This window comes from Pseudophryne corroboree, chromosome 11, assembly GCF_028390025.1.
Source record: "Pseudophryne corroboree isolate aPseCor3 chromosome 11, aPseCor3.hap2, whole genome shotgun sequence".
Lineage (NCBI taxonomy): Eukaryota > Metazoa > Chordata > Amphibia > Anura > Myobatrachidae > Pseudophryne > Pseudophryne corroboree.
In genome coordinates, this window is record NC_086454.1 from 129,925,564 (window position 1) to 129,946,210 (window position 20,647).

The 20,647-nt window shown below is 34.9% G+C and overlaps 13 non-coding genes across 13 annotated transcripts; all 13 read right to left on the reverse strand.

The window, feature by feature from the left end:
* Nucleotides 1–808: 808 nt before the first annotated feature.
* On the reverse strand, nt 809–881 carry TRNAT-UGU (transfer RNA threonine (anticodon UGU)). The gene has a single exon. It is a non-coding gene; the product is annotated as a tRNA-Thr (tRNA).
* A 1,532-nt stretch (nt 882–2,413) lies between these two features.
* On the reverse strand, nt 2,414–2,486 carry TRNAT-UGU (transfer RNA threonine (anticodon UGU)). Its single transcript has one exon. It is a non-coding gene; the product is annotated as a tRNA-Thr (tRNA).
* A 1,542-nt stretch (nt 2,487–4,028) lies between these two features.
* TRNAT-UGU (transfer RNA threonine (anticodon UGU)) lies at nt 4,029–4,101 on the reverse strand. Its single transcript has one exon. It is a non-coding gene; the product is annotated as a tRNA-Thr (tRNA).
* A 1,542-nt stretch (nt 4,102–5,643) lies between these two features.
* TRNAT-UGU (transfer RNA threonine (anticodon UGU)) lies at nt 5,644–5,716 on the reverse strand. The gene has a single exon. It is a non-coding gene; the product is annotated as a tRNA-Thr (tRNA).
* Nucleotides 5,717–7,248: 1,532 nt separating this feature from the next.
* On the reverse strand, nt 7,249–7,321 carry TRNAT-UGU (transfer RNA threonine (anticodon UGU)). The gene has a single exon. It is a non-coding gene; the product is annotated as a tRNA-Thr (tRNA).
* Nucleotides 7,322–8,863: 1,542 nt separating this feature from the next.
* Nucleotides 8,864–8,936, reverse strand: TRNAT-UGU (transfer RNA threonine (anticodon UGU)). The gene has a single exon. It is a non-coding gene; the product is annotated as a tRNA-Thr (tRNA).
* A 1,532-nt stretch (nt 8,937–10,468) lies between these two features.
* TRNAT-UGU (transfer RNA threonine (anticodon UGU)) lies at nt 10,469–10,541 on the reverse strand. Its single transcript has one exon. It is a non-coding gene; the product is annotated as a tRNA-Thr (tRNA).
* Nucleotides 10,542–12,073: 1,532 nt separating this feature from the next.
* TRNAT-UGU (transfer RNA threonine (anticodon UGU)) lies at nt 12,074–12,146 on the reverse strand. The gene has a single exon. It is a non-coding gene; the product is annotated as a tRNA-Thr (tRNA).
* Nucleotides 12,147–13,688: 1,542 nt separating this feature from the next.
* TRNAT-UGU (transfer RNA threonine (anticodon UGU)) lies at nt 13,689–13,761 on the reverse strand. Its single transcript has one exon. It is a non-coding gene; the product is annotated as a tRNA-Thr (tRNA).
* Nucleotides 13,762–15,303: 1,542 nt separating this feature from the next.
* TRNAT-UGU (transfer RNA threonine (anticodon UGU)) lies at nt 15,304–15,376 on the reverse strand. The gene has a single exon. It is a non-coding gene; the product is annotated as a tRNA-Thr (tRNA).
* A 1,542-nt stretch (nt 15,377–16,918) lies between these two features.
* TRNAT-UGU (transfer RNA threonine (anticodon UGU)) lies at nt 16,919–16,991 on the reverse strand. The gene has a single exon. It is a non-coding gene; the product is annotated as a tRNA-Thr (tRNA).
* A 1,542-nt stretch (nt 16,992–18,533) lies between these two features.
* On the reverse strand, nt 18,534–18,606 carry TRNAT-UGU (transfer RNA threonine (anticodon UGU)). Its single transcript has one exon. It is a non-coding gene; the product is annotated as a tRNA-Thr (tRNA).
* Nucleotides 18,607–20,138: 1,532 nt separating this feature from the next.
* On the reverse strand, nt 20,139–20,211 carry TRNAT-UGU (transfer RNA threonine (anticodon UGU)). The gene has a single exon. It is a non-coding gene; the product is annotated as a tRNA-Thr (tRNA).
* Between the last annotated feature and the right edge of the window lie 436 nt (nt 20,212–20,647).

Consider the following 20,647-nt stretch of genomic DNA (forward strand, 5'->3'; position numbering starts at 1 on the left):
AAGTAGCCAGAACTGTGACCAATACGGGGTCTGAATTATGGTGGAAAAGAGTTTTCTTCAAATTTCAGTAATCTTATTGGATATTATTAGTTGTAGCTCATTCTCCAAATATACACTTTTAACAAATGACCACTGCTGAAATGCCTGCTTGGGACATGCAGTTAATAACCTATTAAACAATTTAAAGAAACTTTCAGTTTGCTGTTGTATGTTGAATAGGTGTATATATAAAATTGAGGAAATGTTGGTCATGTTTTCCATGCCTCACAAACCTTGTGCTCCTTAGTCTGGAATGCCTTCAAAATGATATGACAGAATGTCTTTATATTGAGATATTTGTGACCAATAGTGGTCATTACCTTGAGTATGCTTGCATTTGTACTTTATATATGCTTACATGACCAAAAAAGCCTTCTGGCAGCTACAGTTGTCAATTCAAAACTCTTCTGGATCAACTGATGAAGTTTATTCCTGCACGGTACAATACAGATTAATACAATGTATATACCATTGTTGCTATCTTTAAAGTTTAATTATGGAAAAGCTCTTTCTACAGTTTGTAATGATACTGAAAAATTATGATGGGATTATCAGCATGAACAGAATCAGTACAATAAAATAATTTTAAGACATGCTCTTGGAACCAATTTGCAGATTAGACTGAACATCATAACTCTGTGTACAAATTGAATATCCAAATGTGTGACCAAATTGAAATGGTTCTCCTCACTTAAAGCTCTTGAGCAGACTATTTCAACATTGGGAGCTGCAATTTATATTTTAGCAGCAGTAACAAGAAAGTAGCACTAGGCCCCAGTGAGATTTGAACTCACGACCCCTGGTTTACAAGACCAGTGCTCTAACCCCTGAGCTATGGAGCCTTGCCTTCAGCACTATGTATGTTCATTCTGCTTAGTGATGGAAAAAAATCTTCTGCAAATTTCAAATCTCTGTTATCATTTTATTGTCGCTTTTTGTCCCAATGTAGACTTTTCACAAAAAAATTCTACAAATTTGCAATATCCTTGATTGAGGCATGTAGTATATAACTTTTTCAGAAAATCAAATAAATGCAAAAATTAGCTGTCTTTGCTTGAATTGAATTATATAGAAAATATTGAAAAAGTTGGACATATTTTTAATGGCTCTCCAACTTTGTGTTAGAGTGTCCTGTAGTGAGCTGAAATGATAATACCATGCCTGTCAGCAGAAACAGAACAGGTGTACAACAGGGTGAGAAGTATTAAAAACCTCCTAATGTGTGTGTTTTTTTGCTATCATTAAAGTAAAATTATTGGAAAGCTCTTACCATAGTTTCATAATAATAGTGAAAAACTTGTTGGAACTATCAGCATGAACAGAATCGGCCCAATAAAATGCAACAAATATGTTTTAGACATGCTCTTGTAACCAATCAGCAGATTAGACTGAACATCATATGTCTTTGTCCAAATTAACCATCCAAATATGTGACCAAATTGAAATGGTTCTCCTCACTTAAAGATATTGCATAGACTATTTTAACATTGGGAAACACTAGGTCCCAGTGAGATTGGACTTCATGACCCCTGGTTTACGAGACCAGTGCTCTAACCCCTGAGCTATGGAGCCACATAAGTAGCCAGAACTGTGACCAATACGGGGTCTGAATTATGGTGGAAAAGAGTTTTCTTCAAATTTCAGTAATCTTATTGGATATTATTAGTTGTAGCTCATTCTCCAAATATACACTTTTAACAAATGACCACTGCTGAAATGCCTGCTTGGGACATGCAGTTAATAACCTATTAAACAATTTAAAGAAACTTTCAGTTTGCTGCTGTATGTTGAATAGGTGTATATATAAAATTGAGGAAATGTTGGTCATGTTTTCCATGCCTCACAAACCTTGTGCTCCTTAGTCTGGAATGCCTTCAAAATGATATGACAGAATGTCTTTATATTGAGATATTTGTGACCAATAGTGGTCATTACCTTGAGTATGCTTGCATTTGTACTTTATATATGCTTACATGACCAAAAAAGCCTTCTGGCAGCTACAGTTGTCAATTCAAAACTCTTCTGGATCAACTGATGAAGTTGATTCATGCACGGTACAATACAATGTATATACCATTGTTGCTATCTTTAAAGTTTAATTATGGAAAAGCTCTTTCTACAGTTTGTAATGATACTGAAAAATGATGATGGGATTATCAGCATGAACAGAGTCAATACAATAAAATAATTTTAAGACATGCTCTTGGAACCAATTTACAGATTAGACTGAACATCATAACTCTGTGTACAAATTGAATATCCAAATGTGTGACCAAATTGAAATGGTTCTCCTCACTTAAAGCTCTTGAGCAGACTATTTCAACATTGGGAGCTGCAATTTATATTTTAGCAGCAGTAACAAGAAAGTAGCACTAGGCCCCAGTGAGATTTGAACTCACAACCCCTGGTTTACAAGACCAGTGCTCTAACCCCTGAGCTATGGAGCCTTGCCTTCAGCACTATGTATGTTCATTCTGCTTAGTGATGGAAAAAAATCTTCTGCAAATTTCAAATCTCTGTTATCATTTTATTGTCGCTTTTTGTCCCAATGTAGACTTTTCACAAAAAAATTCTACAAATATGCAATATCCTTGATTGAGGCATGTAGTATATAACTTTTTCAGAAAATCAAATAAATGCAAAAATTATCTGTCTTTGCTTGAATTGAATTATATAGAAAATATTGAAAAAGTTGGACATATTTTTAATGGCTCTCCAACTTTGTGTTAGAGTGTCCTGTAGTGAGCTGAAATGATAATACCATGCCTGTCAGCAGAAACAGAACAGGTGTACAACAGGGTGAGAAGTATTAAAAACCTCCTAATGTGTGTGTTTTTGTGCTATCATTAAAGTTAAATTATTGGAAAGCTCTTACCATAGTTTCATAATAATAGTGAAAAACTTGTTGGAACTATCAGCATGAACAGAATCGGCCCAATAAAATGCAACAAATATGTTTTAGACATGCTCTTGTAACCAATCAGCAGATTAGACTGAACATCATAACTCTGTGTACAAATTGAATATCCAAATGTGTGACCAAATTGAAATGGTTCTCCTCACTTAAAGATATTGCATAGACTATTTTAACATTGGGAAACACTAGGTCCCAGTGAGATTGGACCTCATGACCCCTGGTTTACGAGACCAGTGCTCTAACCCCTGAGAGATGGAGCCACATAAGTAGCCAGAACTGTGACCAATACGGGGTCTGAATTATGGTGGAAAAGAGTTTTCTTCAAATTTCAGTAATCTTATTGGATATTATTAGTTGTAGCTCATTCTCCAAATATACACTTTTAACAAATGACCACTGCTGAAATGCCTGCTTGGGACATGCAGTTAATAACCTATTAAACAATTTAAAGAAACTTTCAGTTTGCTGTTGTATGTTGAATAGGTGTATATATAAAATTGAGGAAATGTTGGTCATGTTTTCCATGCCTCACAAACCTTGTGCTCCTTAGTCTGGAATGCCTTCAAAATGATATGACAGAATGTCTTTATATTGAGATATTTGTGACCAATAGTGGTCATTACCTTGAGTATGCTTGCATTTGTACTTTATATATGCTTACATGACCAAAAAAGCCTTCTGGCAGCTACAGTTGTCAATTCAAAACTCTTCTGGATCAACTGATGAAGTTTATTCCTGCACGGTACAATACAGATTAATACAATGTATATACCATTGTTGCTATCTTTAAAGTTTAATTATGGAAAAGCTCTTTCTACAGTTTGTAATGATACTGAAAAATTATGATGGGATTATCAGCATGAACAGAATCAGTACAATAAAATAATTTTAAGACATGCTCTTGGAACCAATTTGCAGATTAGACTGAACATCATAACTCTGTGTACAAATTGAATATCCAAATGTGTGACCAAATTGAAATGGTTCTCCTCACTTAAAGCTCTTGAGCAGACTATTTCAACATTGGGAGCTGCAATTTATATTTTAGCAGCAGTAACAAGAAAGTAGCACTAGGCCCCAGTGAGATTTGAACTCACGACCCCTGGTTTACAAGACCAGTGCTCTAACCCCTGAGCTATGGAGCCTTGCCTTCAGCACTATGTATGTTCATTCTGCTTAGTGATGGAAAAAAATCTTCTGCAAATTTCAAATCTCTGTTATCATTTTATTGTCGCTTTTTGTCCCAATGTAGACTTTTCACAAAAAAATTCTACAAATTTGCAATATCCTTGATTGAGGCATGTAGTATATAACTTTATCAGAAAATCAAATAAATGCAAAAATTAGCTGTCTTTGCTTGAATTGAATTATATAGAAAATATTAAAAAAGTTGGACATATTTTTAATGGCTCTCCAACTTTGTGTTAGAGTGTCCTGTAGTGAGCTGAAATGATAATACCATGCCTGTCAGCAGAAACAGAACAGGTGTACAACAGGGTGAGAAGTATTAAAAACCTCCTAATGTGTGTGTTTTTGTGCTATCATTAAAGTTAAATTATTGGAAAGCTCTTACCATAGTTTCATAATAATAGTGAAAAACTTGTTGGAACTATCAGCATGAACAGAATCGGCCCAATAAAATGCAACAAATATGTTTTAGACATGCTCTTGTAACCAATCAGCAGATTAGACTGAACATCATAACTCTGTGTACAAATTGAATATCCAAATGTGTGACCAAATTGAAATGGTTCTCCTCACTTAAAGATATTGCATAGACTATTTTAACATTGGGAAACACTAGGTCCCAGTGAGATTGGACCTCATGACCCCTGGTTTACGAGACCAGTGCTCTAACCCCTGAGAGATGGAGCCACATAAGTAGCCAGAACTGTGACCAATACGGGGTCTGAATTATGGTGGAAAAGAGTTTTCTTCAAATTTCAGTAATCTTATTGGATATTATTAGTTGTAGCTCATTCTCCAAATATACACTTTTAACAAATGACCACTGCTGAAATGCCTGCTTGGGACATGCAGTTAATAACCTATTAAACAATTTAAAGAAACTTTCAGTTTGCTGTTGTATGTTGAATAGGTGTATATATAAAATTGAGGAAATGTTGGTCATGTTTTCCATGCCTCACAAACCTTGTGCTCCTTAGTCTGGAATGCCTTCAAAATGATATGACAGAATGTCTTTATATTGAGATATTTGTGACCAATAGTGGTCATTACCTTGAGTATGCTTGCATTTGTACTTTATATATGCTTACATGACCAAAAAAGCCTTCTGGCAGCTACAGTTGTCAATTCAAAACTCTTCTGGATCAACTGATGAAGTTTATTCCTGCACGGTACAATACAGATTAATACAATGTATATACCATTGTTGCTATCTTTAAAGTTTAATTATGGAAAAGCTCTTTCTACAGTTTGTAATGATACTAAAAAATTATGATGGGATTATCAGCATGAACAGTATCAGTACAATAAAATAATTTTAAGACATGCTCTTGGAACCAATTTGCAGATTAGACTGAACATCATAACTCTGTGTACAAATTGAATATCCAAATGTGTGACCAAATTGAAATGGTTCTCCTCACTTAAAGCTCTTGAGCAGACTATTTCAACATTGGGAGCTGCAATTTATATTTTAGCAGCAGTAACAAGAAAGTAGCACTAGGCCCCAGTGAGATTTGAACTCACGACCCCTGGTTTACAAGACCAGTGCTCTAACCCCTGAGCTATGGAGCCTTGCCTTCAGCACTATGTATGTTCATTCTACTTAGTGATGGAAAAAAATCTTCTGCAAATTTCAAATCTCTGTTATCATTTTATTGTCGCTTTTTGTCCCAATGTAGACTTTTCACAAAAAAATTCTACAAATTTGCAATATCCTTGATTGAGGCATGTAGTATATAACTTTTTCAGAAAATCAAATAAATGCAAAAATTAGCTGTCTTTGCTTGAATTGAATTATATAGAAAATATTGAAAAAGTTGGACATATTTTTAATGGCTCTCCAACTTTGTGTTAGAGTGTCCTGTAGTGAGCTGAAATGATAATACCATGCCTGTCAGCAGAAACAGAACAGGTGTACAACAGGGTGAGAAGTATTAAAAACCTCCTAATGTGTGTGTTTTTTTGCTATCATTAAAGTAAAATTATTGGAAAGCTCTTACCATAGTTTCATAATAATAGTGAAAAACTTGTTGGAACTATCAGCATGAACAGAATCGGCCCAATAAAATGCAACAAATATGTTTTAGACATGCTCTTGTAACCAATCAGCAGATTAGACTGAACATCATATGTCTTTGTCCAAATTAACCATCCAAATATGTGACCAAATTGAAATGGTTCTCCTCACTTAAAGATATTGCATAGACTATTTTAACATTGGGAAACACTAGGTCCCAGTGAGATTGGACTTCATGACCCCTGGTTTACGAGACCAGTGCTCTAACCCCTGAGCTATGGAGCCACATAAGTAGCCAGAACTGTGACCAATACGGGGTCTGAATTATGGTGGAAAAGAGTTTTCTTCAAATTTCAGTAATCTTATTGGATATTATTAGTTGTAGCTCATTCTCCAAATATACACTTTTAACAAATGACCACTGCTGAAATGCCTGCTTGGGACATGCAGTTAATAACCTATTAAACAATTTAAAGAAACTTTCAGTTTGCTGCTGTATGTTGAATAGGTGTATATATAAAATTGAGGAAATGTTGGTCATGTTTTCCATGCCTCACAAACCTTGTGCTCCTTAGTCTGGAATGCCTTCAAAATGATATGACAGAATGTCTTTATATTGAGATATTTGTGACCAATAGTGGTCATTACCTTGAGTATGCTTGCATTTGTACTTTATATATGCTTACATGACCAAAAAAGCCTTCTGGCAGCTACAGTTGTCAATTCAAAACTCTTCTGGATCAACTGATGAAGTTGATTCATGCACGGTACAATACAATGTATATACCATTGTTGCTATCTTTAAAGTTTAATTATGGAAAAGCTCTTTCTACAGTTTGTAATGATACTGAAAAATGATGATGGGATTATCAGCATGAACAGAGTCAATACAATAAAATAATTTTAAGACATGCTCTTGGAACCAATTTACAGATTAGACTGAACATCATAACTCTGTGTACAAATTGAATATCCAAATGTGTGACCAAATTGAAATGGTTCTCCTCACTTAAAGCTCTTGAGCAGACTATTTCAACATTGGGAGCTGCAATTTATATTTTAGCAGCAGTAACAAGAAAGTAGCACTAGGCCCCAGTGAGATTTGAACTCACAACCCCTGGTTTACAAGACCAGTGCTCTAACCCCTGAGCTATGGAGCCTTGCCTTCAGCACTATGTATGTTCATTCTGCTTAGTGATGGAAAAAAATCTTCTGCAAATTTCAAATCTCTGTTATCATTTTATTGTCGCTTTTTGTCCCAATGTAGACTTTTCACAAAAAAATTCTACAAATATGCAATATCCTTGATTGAGGCATGTAGTATATAACTTTTTCAGAAAATCAAATAAATGCAAAAATTATCTGTCTTTGCTTGAATTGAATTATATAGAAAATATTGAAAAAGTTGGACATATTTTTAATGGCTCTCCAACTTTGTGTTAGAGTGTCCTGTAGTGAGCTGAAATGATAATACCATGCCTGTCAGCAGAAACAGAACAGGTGTACAACAGGGTGAGAAGTATTAAAAACCTCCTAATGTGTGTGTTTTTGTGCTATCATTAAAGTTAAATTATTGGAAAGCTCTTACCATAGTTTCATAATAATAGTGAAAAACTTGTTGGAACTATCAGCATGAACAGAATCGGCCCAATAAAATGCAACAAATATGTTTTAGACATGCTCTTGTAACCAATCAGCAGATTAGACTGAACATCATAACTCTGTGTACAAATTGAATATCCAAATGTGTGACCAAATTGAAATGGTTCTCCTCACTTAAAGATATTGCATAGACTATTTTAACATTGGGAAACACTAGGTCCCAGTGAGATTGGACCTCATGACCCCTGGTTTACGAGACCAGTGCTCTAACCCCTGAGAGATGGAGCCACATAAGTAGCCAGAACTGTGACCAATACGGGGTCTGAATTATGGTGGAAAAGAGTTTTCTTCAAATTTCAGTAATCTTATTGGATATTATTAGTTGTAGCTCATTCTCCAAATATACACTTTTAACAAATGACCACTGCTGAAATGCCTGCTTGGGACATGCAGTTAATAACCTATTAAACAATTTAAAGAAACTTTCAGTTTGCTGTTGTATGTTGAATAGGTGTATATATAAAATTGAGGAAATGTTGGTCATGTTTTCCATGCCTCGCAAACCTTGTGCTCCTTAGTCTGGAATGCCTTCAAAATGATATGACAGAATGTCTTTATATTGAGATATTTGTGACCAATAGTGGTCATTACCTTGAGTATGCTTGCATTTGTACTTTATATATGCTTACATGACCAAAAAAGCCTTCTGGCAGCTACAGTTGTCAATTCAAAACTCTTCTGGATCAACTGATGAAGTTTATTCCTGCACGGTACAATACAGATTAATACAATGTATATACCATTGTTGCTATCTTTAAAGTTTAATTATGGAAAAGCTCTTTCTACAGTTTGTAATGATACTGAAAAATTATGATGGGATTATCAGCATGAACAGAATCAGTACAATAAAATAATTTTAAGACATGCTCTTGGAACCAATTTGCAGATTAGACTGAACATCATAACTCTGTGTACAAATTGAATATCCAAATGTGTGACCAAATTGAAATGGTTCTCCTCACTTAAAGCTCTTGAGCAGACTATTTCAACATTGGGAGCTGCAATTTATATTTTAGCAGCAGTAACAAGAAAGTAGCACTAGGCCCCAGTGAGATTTGAACTCACGACCCCTGGTTTACAAGACCAGTGCTCTAACCCCTGAGCTATGGAGCCTTGCCTTCAGCGCTATGTATGTTCATTCTACTTAGTGATGGAAAAAAATCTTCTGCAAATTTCAAATCTCTGTTATCATTTTATTGTCGCTTTTTGTCCCAATGTAGACTTTTCACAAAAAAATTCTACAAATTTGCAATATCCTTGATTGAGGCATGTAGTATATAACTTTTTCAGAAAATCAAATAAATGCAAAAATTAGCTGTCTTTGCTTGAATTGAATTATATAGAAAATATTGAAAAAGTTGGACATATTTTTAATGGCTCTCCAACTTTGTGTTAGAGTGTCCTGTAGTGAGCTGAAATGATAATACCATGCCTGTCAGCAGAAACAGAACAGGTGTACAACAGGGTGAGAAGTATTAAAAACCTCCTAATGTGTGTGTTTTTTTGCTATCATTAAAGTAAAATTATTGGAAAGCTCTTACCATAGTTTCATAATAATAGTGAAAAACTTGTTGGAACTATCAGCATGAACAGAATCGGCCCAATAAAATGCAACAAATATGTTTTAGACATGCTCTTGTAACCAATCAGCAGATTAGACTGAACATCATATGTCTTTGTCCAAATTAACCATCCAAATATGTGACCAAATTGAAATGGTTCTCCTCACTTAAAGATATTGCATAGACTATTTTAACATTGGGAAACACTAGGTCCCAGTGAGATTGGACTTCATGACCCCTGGTTTACGAGACCAGTGCTCTAACCCCTGAGCTATGGAGCCACATAAGTAGCCAGAACTGTGACCAATACGGGGTCTGAATTATGGTGGAAAAGAGTTTTCTTCAAATTTCAGTAATCTTATTGGATATTATTAGTTGTAGCTCATTCTCCAAATATACACTTTTAACAAATGACCACTGCTGAAATGCCTGCTTGGGACATGCAGTTAATAACCTATTAAACAATTTAAAGAAACTTTCAGTTTGCTGCTGTATGTTGAATAGGTGTATATATAAAATTGAGGAAATGTTGGTCATGTTTTCCATGCCTCACAAACCTTGTGCTCCTTAGTCTGGAATGCCTTCAAAATGATATGACAGAATGTCTTTATATTGAGATATTTGTGACCAATAGTGGTCATTACCTTGAGTATGCTTGCATTTGTACTTTATATATGCTTACATGACCAAAAAAGCCTTCTGGCAGCTACAGTTGTCAATTCAAAACTCTTCTGGATCAACTGATGAAGTTGATTCATGCACGGTACAATACAATGTATATACCATTGTTGCTATCTTTAAAGTTTAATTATGGAAAAGCTCTTTCTACAGTTTGTAATGATACTGAAAAATGATGATGGGATTATCAGCATGAACAGAGTCAATACAATAAAATAATTTTAAGACATGCTCTTGGAACCAATTTACAGATTAGACTGAACATCATAACTCTGTGTACAAATTGAATATCCAAATGTGTGACCAAATTGAAATGGTTCTCCTCACTTAAAGCTCTTGAGCAGACTATTTTAACATTGGGAGCTGCAATTTATATTTTAGCAGCAGTAACAAGAAAGTAGCACTAGGCCCCAGTGAGATTTGAACTCACAACCCCTGGTTTACAAGACCAGTGCTCTAACCCCTGAGCTATGGAGCCTTGCCTTCAGCACTATGTATGTTCATTCTGCTTAGTGATGGAAAAAAATCTTCTGCAAATTTCAAATCTCTGTTATCATTTTATTGTCGCTTTTTGTCCCAATGTAGACTTTTCACAAAAAAATTCTACAAATATGCAATATCCTTGATTGAGGCATGTAGTATATAACTTTTTCAGAAAATCAAATAAATGCAAAAATTATCTGTCTTTGCTTGAATTGAATTATATAGAAAATATTGAAAAAGTTGGACATATTTTTAATGGCTCTCCAACTTTGTGTTAGAGTGTCCTGTAGTGAGCTGAAATGATAATACCATGCCTGTCAGCAGAAACAGAACAGGTGTACAACAGGGTGAGAAGTATTAAAAACCTCCTAATGTGTGTGTTTTTGTGCTATCATTAAAGTTAAATTATTGGAAAGCTCTTACCATAGTTTCATAATAATAGTGAAAAACTTGTTGGAACTATCAGCATGAACAGAATCGGCCCAATAAAATGCAACAAATATGTTTTAGACATGCTCTTGTAACCAATCAGCAGATTAGACTGAACATCATAACTCTGTGTACAAATTGAATATCCAAATGTGTGACCAAATTGAAATGGTTCTCCTCACTTAAAGATATTGCATAGACTATTTTAACATTGGGAAACACTAGGTCCCAGTGAGATTGGACCTCATGACCCCTGGTTTACGAGACCAGTGCTCTAACCCCTGAGAGATGGAGCCACATAAGTAGCCAGAACTGTGACCAATACGGGGTCTGAATTATGGTGGAAAAGAGTTTTCTTCAAATTTCAGTAATCTTATTGGATATTATTAGTTGTAGCTCATTCTCCAAATATACACTTTTAACAAATGACCACTGCTGAAATGCCTGCTTGGGACATGCAGTTAATAACCTATTAAACAATTTAAAGAAACTTTCAGTTTGCTGTTGTATGTTGAATAGGTGTATATATAAAATTGAGGAAATGTTGGTCATGTTTTCCATGCCTCACAAACCTTGTGCTCCTTAGTCTGGAATGCCTTCAAAATGATATGACAGAATGTCTTTATATTGAGATATTTGTGACCAATAGTGGTCATTACCTTGAGTATGCTTGCATTTGTACTTTATATATGCTTACATGACCAAAAAAGCCTTCTGGCAGCTACAGTTGTCAATTCAAAACTCTTCTGGATCAACTGATGAAGTTGATTCATGCACGGTACAATACAATGTATATACCATTGTTGCTATCTTTAAAGTTTAATTATGGAAAAGCTCTTTCTACAGTTTGTAATGATACTGAAAAATGATGATGGGATTATCAGCATGAACAGAGTCAATACAATAAAATAATTTTAAGACATGCTCTTGGAACCAATTTACAGATTAGACTGAACATCATAACTCTGTGTACAAATTGAATATCCAAATGTGTGACCAAATTGAAATGGTTCTCCTCACTTAAAGCTCTTGAGCAGACTATTTCAACATTGGGAGCTGCAATTTATATTTTAGCAGCAGTAACAAGAAAGTAGCACTAGGCCCCAGTGAGATTTGAACTCACAACCCCTGGTTTACAAGACCAGTGCTCTAACCCCTGAGCTATGGAGCCTTGCCTTCAGCACTATGTATGTTCATTCTGCTTAGTGATGGAAAAAAATCTTCTGCAAATTTCAAATCTCTGTTATCATTTTATTGTCGCTTTTTGTCCCAATGTAGACTTTTCACAAAAAAATTCTACAAATATGCAATATCCTTGATTGAGGCATGTAGTATATAACTTTTTCAGAAAATCAAATAAATGCAAAAATTATCTGTCTTTGCTTGAATTGAATTATATAGAAAATATTGAAAACGTTGGACATATTTTTAATGGCTCTCCAACTTTGTGTTAGAGTGTCCTGTAGTGAGCTGAAATGATAATACCATGCCTGTCAGCAGAAACAGAACAGGTGTACAACAGGGTGAGAAGTATTAAAAACCTCCTAATGTGTGTGTTTTTGTGCTATCATTAAAGTTAAATTATTGGAAAGCTCTTACCATAGTTTCATAATAATAGTGAAAAACTTGTTGGAACTATCAGCATGAACAGAATCGGCCCAATAAAATGCAACAAATATGTTTTAGACATGCTCTTGTAACCAATCAGCAGATTAGACTGAACATCATAACTCTGTGTACAAATTGAATATCCAAATGTGTGACCAAATTGAAATGGTTCTCCTCACTTAAAGATATTGCATAGACTATTTTAACATTGGGAAACACTAGGTCCCAGTGAGATTGGACCTCATGACCCCTGGTTTACGAGACCAGTGCTCTAACCCCTGAGAGATGGAGCCACATAAGTAGCCAGAACTGTGACCAATACGGGGTCTGAATTATGGTGGAAAAGAGTTTTCTTCAAATTTCAGTAATCTTATTGGATATTATTAGTTGTAGCTCATTCTCCAAATATACACTTTTAACAAATGACCACTGCTGAAATGCCTGCTTGGGACATGCAGTTAATAACCTATTAAACAATTTAAAGAAACTTTCAGTTTGCTGTTGTATGTTGAATAGGTGTATATATAAAATTGAGGAAATGTTGGTCATGTTTTCCATGCCTCACAAACCTTGTGCTCCTTAGTCTGGAATGCCTTCAAAATGATATGACAGAATGTCTTTATATTGAGATATTTGTGACCAATAGTGGTCATTACCTTGAGTATGCTTGCATTTGTACTTTATATATGCTTACATGACCAAAAAAGCCTTCTGGCAGCTACAGTTGTCAATTCAAAACTCTTCTGGATCAACTGATGAAGTTTATTCCTGCACGGTACAATACAGATTAATACAATGTATATACCATTGTTGCTATCTTTAAAGTTTAATTATGGAAAAGCTCTTTCTACAGTTTGTAATGATACTGAAAAATTATGATGGGATTATCAGCATGAACAGAATCAGTACAATAAAATAATTTTAAGACATGCTCTTGGAACCAATTTGCAGATTAGACTGAACATCATAACTCTGTGTACAAATTGAATATCCAAATGTGTGACCAAATTGAAATGGTTCTCCTCACTTAAAGCTCTTGAGCAGACTATTTCAACATTGGGAGCTGCAATTTATATTTTAGCAGCAGTAACAAGAAAGTAGCACTAGGCCCCAGTGAGATTTGAACTCACGACCCCTGGTTTACAAGACCAGTGCTCTAACCCCTGAGCTATGGAGCCTTGCCTTCAGCACTATGTATGTTCATTCTGCTTAGTGATGGAAAAAAATCTTCTGCAAATTTCAAATCTCTGTTATCATTTTATTGTCGCTTTTTGTCCCAATGTAGACTTTTCACAAAAAAATTCTACAAATATGCAATATCCTTGATTGAGGCATGTAGTATATAACTTTTTCAGAAAATCAAATAAATGCAAAAATTATCTGTCTTTGCTTGAATTGAATTATATAGAAAATATTGAAAAAGTTGGACATATTTTTAATGGCTCTCCAACTTTGTGTTAGAGTGTCCTGTAGTGAGCTGAAATGATAATACCATGCCTGTCAGCAGAAACAGAACAGGTGTACAACAGGGTGAGAAGTATTAAAAACCTCCTAATGTGTGTGTTTTTGTGCTATCATTAAAGTTAAATTATTGGAAAGCTCTTACCATAGTTTCATAATAATAGTGAAAAACTTGTTGGAACTATCAGCATGAACAGAATCGGCCCAATAAAATGCAACAAATATGTTTTAGACATGCTCTTGTAACCAATCAGCAGATTAGACTGAACATCATAACTCTGTGTACAAATTGAATATCCAAATGTGTGACCAAATTGAAATGGTTCTCCTCACTTAAAGATATTGCATAGACTATTTTAACATTGGGAAACACTAGGTCCCAGTGAGATTGGACCTCATGACCCCTGGTTTACGAGACCAGTGCTCTAACCCCTGAGAGATGGAGCCACATAAGTAGCCAGAACTGTGACCAATACGGGGTCTGAATTATGGTGGAAAAGAGTTTTCTTCAAATTTCAGTAATCTTATTGGATATTATTAGTTGTAGCTCATTCTCCAAATATACACTTTTAACAAATGACCACTGCTGAAATGCCTGCTTGGGACATGCAGTTAATAACCTATTAAACAATTTAAAGAAACTTTCAGTTTGCTGTTGTATGTTGAATAGGTGTATATATAAAATTGAGGAAATGTTGGTCATGTTTTCCATGCCTCACAAACCTTGTGCTCCTTAGTCTGGAATGCCTTCAAAATGATATGACAGAATGTCCTTATATTGAGATATTTGTGACCAATAGTGGTCATTACCTTGAGTATGCTTGCATTTGTACTTTATATATGCTTACATGACCAAAAAAGCCTTCTGGCAGCTACAGTTGTCAATTCAAAACTCTTCTGGATCAACTGATGAAGTTTATTCCTGCACGGTACAATACAGATTAATACAATGTATATACCATTGTTGCTATCTTTAAAGTTTAATTATGGAAAAGCTCTTTCTACAGTTTGTAATGATACTGAAAAATTATGATGGGATTATCAGCATGAACAGAATCAGTACAATAAAATAATTTTAAGACATGCTCTTGGAACCAATTTGCAGATTAGACTGAACATCATAACTCTGTGTACAAATTGAATATCCAAATGTGTGACCAAATTGAAATGGTTCTCCTCACTTAAAGCTCTTGAGCAGACTATTTCAACATTGGGAGCTGCAATTTATATTTTAGCAGCAGTAACAAGAAAGTAGCACTAGGCCCCAGTGAGATTTGAACTCACGACCCCTGGTTTACAAGACCAGTGCTCTAACCCCTGAGCTATGGAGCCTTGCCTTCAGCACTATGTATGTTCATTCTGCTTAGTGATGGAAAAAAATCTTCTGCAAATTTCAAATCTCTGTTATCATTTTATTGTCGCTTTTTGTCCCAATGTAGACTTTTCACAAAAAAATTCTACAAATTTGCAATATCCTTGATTGAGGCATGTAGTATATAACTTTTTCAGAAAATCAAATAAATGCAAAAATTAGCTGTCTTTGCTTGAATTGAATTATATAGAAAATATTGAAAAAGTTGGACATATTTTTAATGGCTCTCCAACTTTGTGTTAAAGTGTCCTGTAGTGAGCTGAAATGATAATACCATGCCTGTCAGCAGAAACAGAACAGGTGTACAACAGGGTGAGAAGTATTAAAAACCTCCTAATGTGTGTGTTTTTGTGCTATCATTAAAGTTAAATTATTGGAAAGCTCTTACCATAGTTTCATAATAATAGTGAAAAACTTGTTGGAACTATCAGCATGAACAGAATCGGCCCAATAAAATGCAACAAATATGTTTTAGACATGCTCTTGTAACCAATCAGCAGATTAGACTGAACATCATAACTCTGTGTACAAATTGAATATCCAAATGTGTGACCAAATTGAAATGGTTCTCCTCACTTTAAGATATTGCATAGACTATTTTAACATTGGGAAACACTAGGTCCCAGTGAGATTGGACCTCATGACCCCTGGTTTACGAGACCAGTGCTCTAACCCCTGAGAGATGGAGCCACATAAGTAGCCAGAACTGTGACCAATACGGGGTCTGAATTATGGTGGAAAAGAGTTTTCTTCAAATTTCAGTAATCTTATTGGATATTATTAGTTGTAGCTCATTCTCCAAATATACACTTTTAACAAATGACCACTGCTGAAATGCCTGCTTGGGACATGCAGTTAATAACCTATTAAACAATTTAAAGAAACTTTCAGTTTGCTGTTGTATGTTGAATAGGTGTATATATAAAATTGAGGAAATGTTGGTCATGTTTTCCATGCCTCACAAACCTTGTGCTCCTTAGTCTGGAATGCCTTCAAAATGATATGACAGAATGTCTTTATATTGAGATATTTGTGACCAATAGTGGTCATTACCTTGAGTATGCTTGCATTTGTACTTTATATATGCTTACATGACCAAAAAAGCCTTCTGGCAGCTACAGTTGTCAATTCAAAACTCTTCTGGATCAACTGATGAAGTTTATTCCTGCACGGTACAATACAGATTAATACAATGTATATACCATTGTTGCTATCTTTAAAGTTTAATTATGGAAAAGCTCTTTCTACAGTTTGTAATGATACTGAAAAATTATGATGGGATTATCAGCATGAACAGAATCAGTACAATAAAATAATTTTAAGACATGCTCTTGGAACCAATTTGCAGATTAGACTGAACATCATAACTCTGTGTACAAATTGAATATCCAAATGTGTGACCAAATTGAAATGGTTCTCCTCACTTAAAGCTCTTGAGCAGACTATTTCAACATTGGGAGCTGCAATTTATATTTTAGCAGCAGTAACAAGAAAGTAGCACTAGGCCCCAGTGAGATTTGAACTCACGACCCCTGGTTTACAAGACCAGTGCTCTAACCCCTGAGCTATGGAGCCTTGCCTTCAGCACTATGTATGTTCATTCTGCTTAGTGATGGAAAAAAATCTTCTGCAAATTTCAAATCTCTGTTATCATTTTATTGTCGCTTTTTGTCCCAATGTAGACTTTTCACAAAAAAATTCTACAAATTTGCAATATCCTTGATTGAGGCATGTAGTATATAACTTTATCAGAAAATCAAATAAATGCAAAAATTAGCTGTCTTTGCTTGAATTGAATTATATAGAAAATATTAAAAAAGTTGGACATATTTTTAATGGCTCTCCAACTTTGTGTTAGAGTGTCCTGTAGTGAGCTGAAATGATAATACCATGCCTGTCAGCAGAAACAGAACAGGTGTACAACAGGGTGAGAAGTATTAAAAACCTCCTAATGTGTGTGTTTTTGTGCTATCATTAAAGTTAAATTATTGGAAAGCTCTTACCATAGTTTCATAATAATAGTGAAAAACTTGTTGGAACTATCAGCATGAACAGAATCGGCCCAATAAAATGCAACAAATATGTTTTAGACATGCTCTTGTAACCAATCAGCAGATTAGACTGAACATCATAACTCTGTGTACAAATTGAATATCCAAATGTGTGACCAAATTGAAATGGTTCTCCTCACTTAAAGATATTGCATAGACTATTTTAACATTGGGAAACACTAGGTCCCAGTGAGATTGGACCTCATGACCCCTGGTTTACGAGACCAGTGCTCTAACCCCTGAGAGATGGAGCCACATAAGTAGCCAGAACTGTGACCAATACGGGGTCTGAATTATGGTGGAAAAGAGTTTTCTTCAAATTTCAGTAATCTTATTGGATATTATTAGTTGTAGCTCATTCTCCAAATATACACTTTTAACAAATGACCACTGCTGAAATGCCTGCTTGGGACATGCAGTTAATAACCTATTAAACAATTTAAAGAAACTTTCAGTTTGCTGTTGTATGTTGAATAGGTGTATATATAAAATTGAGGAAATGTTGGTCATGTTTTCCATGCCTCACAAACCTTGTGCTCCTTAGTCTGGAATGCCTTCAAAATGATATGACAGAATGTCTTTATATTGAGATATTTGTGACCAATAGTGGTCATTACCTTGAGTATGCTTGCATTTGTACTTTATATATGCTTACATGACCAAAAAAGCCTTCTGGCAGCTACAGTTGTCAATTCAAAACTCTTCTGGATCAACTGATGAAGTTTATTCCTGCACGGTACAATACAGATTAATACAATGTATATACCATTGTTGCTATCTTTAAAGTTTAATTATGGAAAAGCTCTTTCTACAGTTTGTAATGATACTGAAAAATTATGATGGGATTATCAGCATGAACAGAATCAGTACAATAAAATAATTTTAAGACATGCTCTTGGAACCAATTTGCAGATTAGACTGAACATCATAACTCTGTGTACAAATTGAATATCCAAATGTGTGACCAAATTGAAATGGTTCTCCTCACTTAAAGCTCTTGAGCAGACTATTTCAACATTGGGAGCTGCAATTTATATTTTAGCAGCAGTAACAAGAAAGTAGCACTAGGCCCCAGTGAGATTTGAACTCACAACCCCTGGTTTACAAGACCAGTGCTCTAACCCCTGAGCTATGGAGCCTTGCCTTCAGCACTATGTATGTTCATTCTACTTAGTGATGGAAAAAAATCTTCTGCAAATTTCAAATCTCTGTTATCATTTTATTGTCGCTTTTTGTCCCAATGTAGACTTTTCACAAAAAAATTCTACAAATTTGCAATATCCTTGATTGAGGCATGTAGTATATAACTTTTTCAGAAAATCAAATAAATGCAAAAATTAGCTGTCTTTGCTTGAATTGAATTATATAGAAAATATTGAAAAAGTTGGACATATTTTTAATGGCTCTCCAACTTTGTGTTAGAGTGTCCTGTAGTGAGCTGAAATGATAATACCATGCCTGTCAGCAGAAACAGAACAGGTGTACAACAGGGTGAGAAGTATTAAAAACCTCCTAATGTGTGTGTTTTTTTGCTATCATTAAAGTAAAATTATTGGAAAGCTCTTACCATAGTTTCATAATAATAGTGAAAAACTTGTTGGAACTATCAGCATGAACAGAATCGGCCCAATAAAATGCAACAAATATGTTTTAGACATGCTTTTGTAACCAATCAGCAGATTAGACTGAACATCATATGTCTTTGTCCAAATTAACCATCCAAATATGTGACCAAATTGAAATGGTTCTCCTCACTTAAAGATATTGCATAGACTATTTTAACATTGGGAAACACTAGGTCCCAGTGAGATTGGACTTCATGACCCCTGGTTTACGAGACCAGTGCTCTAACCCCTGAGCTATGGAGCCACATAAGTAGCCAGAACTGTGACCAATACGGGGTCTGAATTATGGTGGAAAAGAGTTTTCTTCAAATTTCAGTAATCTTATTGGATATTATTAGTTGTAGCTCATTCTCCAAATATACACTTTTAACAAATGACCACTGCTGAAATGCCTGCTTGGGACATGCAGTTAATAACCTATTAAACAATTTAAAGAAACTTTCAGTTTGCTGCTGTATGTTGAATAGGTGTATATATAAAATTGAGGAAATGTTGGTCATGTTTTCCATGCCTCACAAACCTTGTGCTCCTTAGTCTGGAATGCCTTCAAAATGATATGACAGAATGTCTTTATATTGAGATATTTGTGACCAATAGTGGTCATTACCTTGAGTATGCTTGCATTTGTACTTTATATATGCTTACATGACCAAAAAAGCCTTCTGGCAGCTACAGTTGTCAATTCAAAACTCTTCTGGATCAACTGATGAAGTTGATTCATGCACGGTACAATACAATGTATATACCATTGTTGCTATCTTTAAAGTTTAATTATGGAAAAGCTCTTTCTACAGTTTGTAATGATACTGAAAAATGATGATGGGATTATCAGCATGAACAGAGTCAATACAATAAAATAATTTTAAGACATGCTCTTGGAACCAATTTACAGATTAGACTGAACATCATAACTCTGTGTACAAATTGAATATCCAAATGTGTGACCAAATTGAAATGGTTCTCCTCACTTAAAGCTCTTGAGCAGACTATTTCAACATTGGGAGCTGCAATTTATATTTTAGCAGCAGTAACAAGAAAGTAGCACTAGGCCCCAGTGAGATTTGAACTCACAACCCCTGGTTTACAAGACCAGTGCTCTAACCCCTGAGCTATGGAGCCTTACCTTCAGCACTATGTATGTTCATTCTGCTTAGTGATGGAAAAAAATCTTCTGCAAATTTCAAATCTCTGTTATCATTTTATTGTCGCTTTTTGTCCCAATGTAGACTTTTCACAAAAAAATTCTACAAATATGCAATATCCTTGATTGAGGCATGTAGTATATAACTTTTTCAGAAAATCAAATAAATGCAAAAATTATCTGTCTTTGCTTGAATTGAATTATATAGAAAATATTGAAAAAGTTGGACATATTTTTAATGGCTCTCCAACTTTGTGTTAGAGTGTCCTGTAGTGAGCTGAAATGATAATACCATGCCTGTCAGCAGAAACAGAACAGGTGTACAACAGGGTGAGAAGTATTAAAAACCTCCTAATGTGTGTGTTTTTGTGCTATCATTAAAGTTAAATTATTGGAAAGCTCTTACCATAGTTT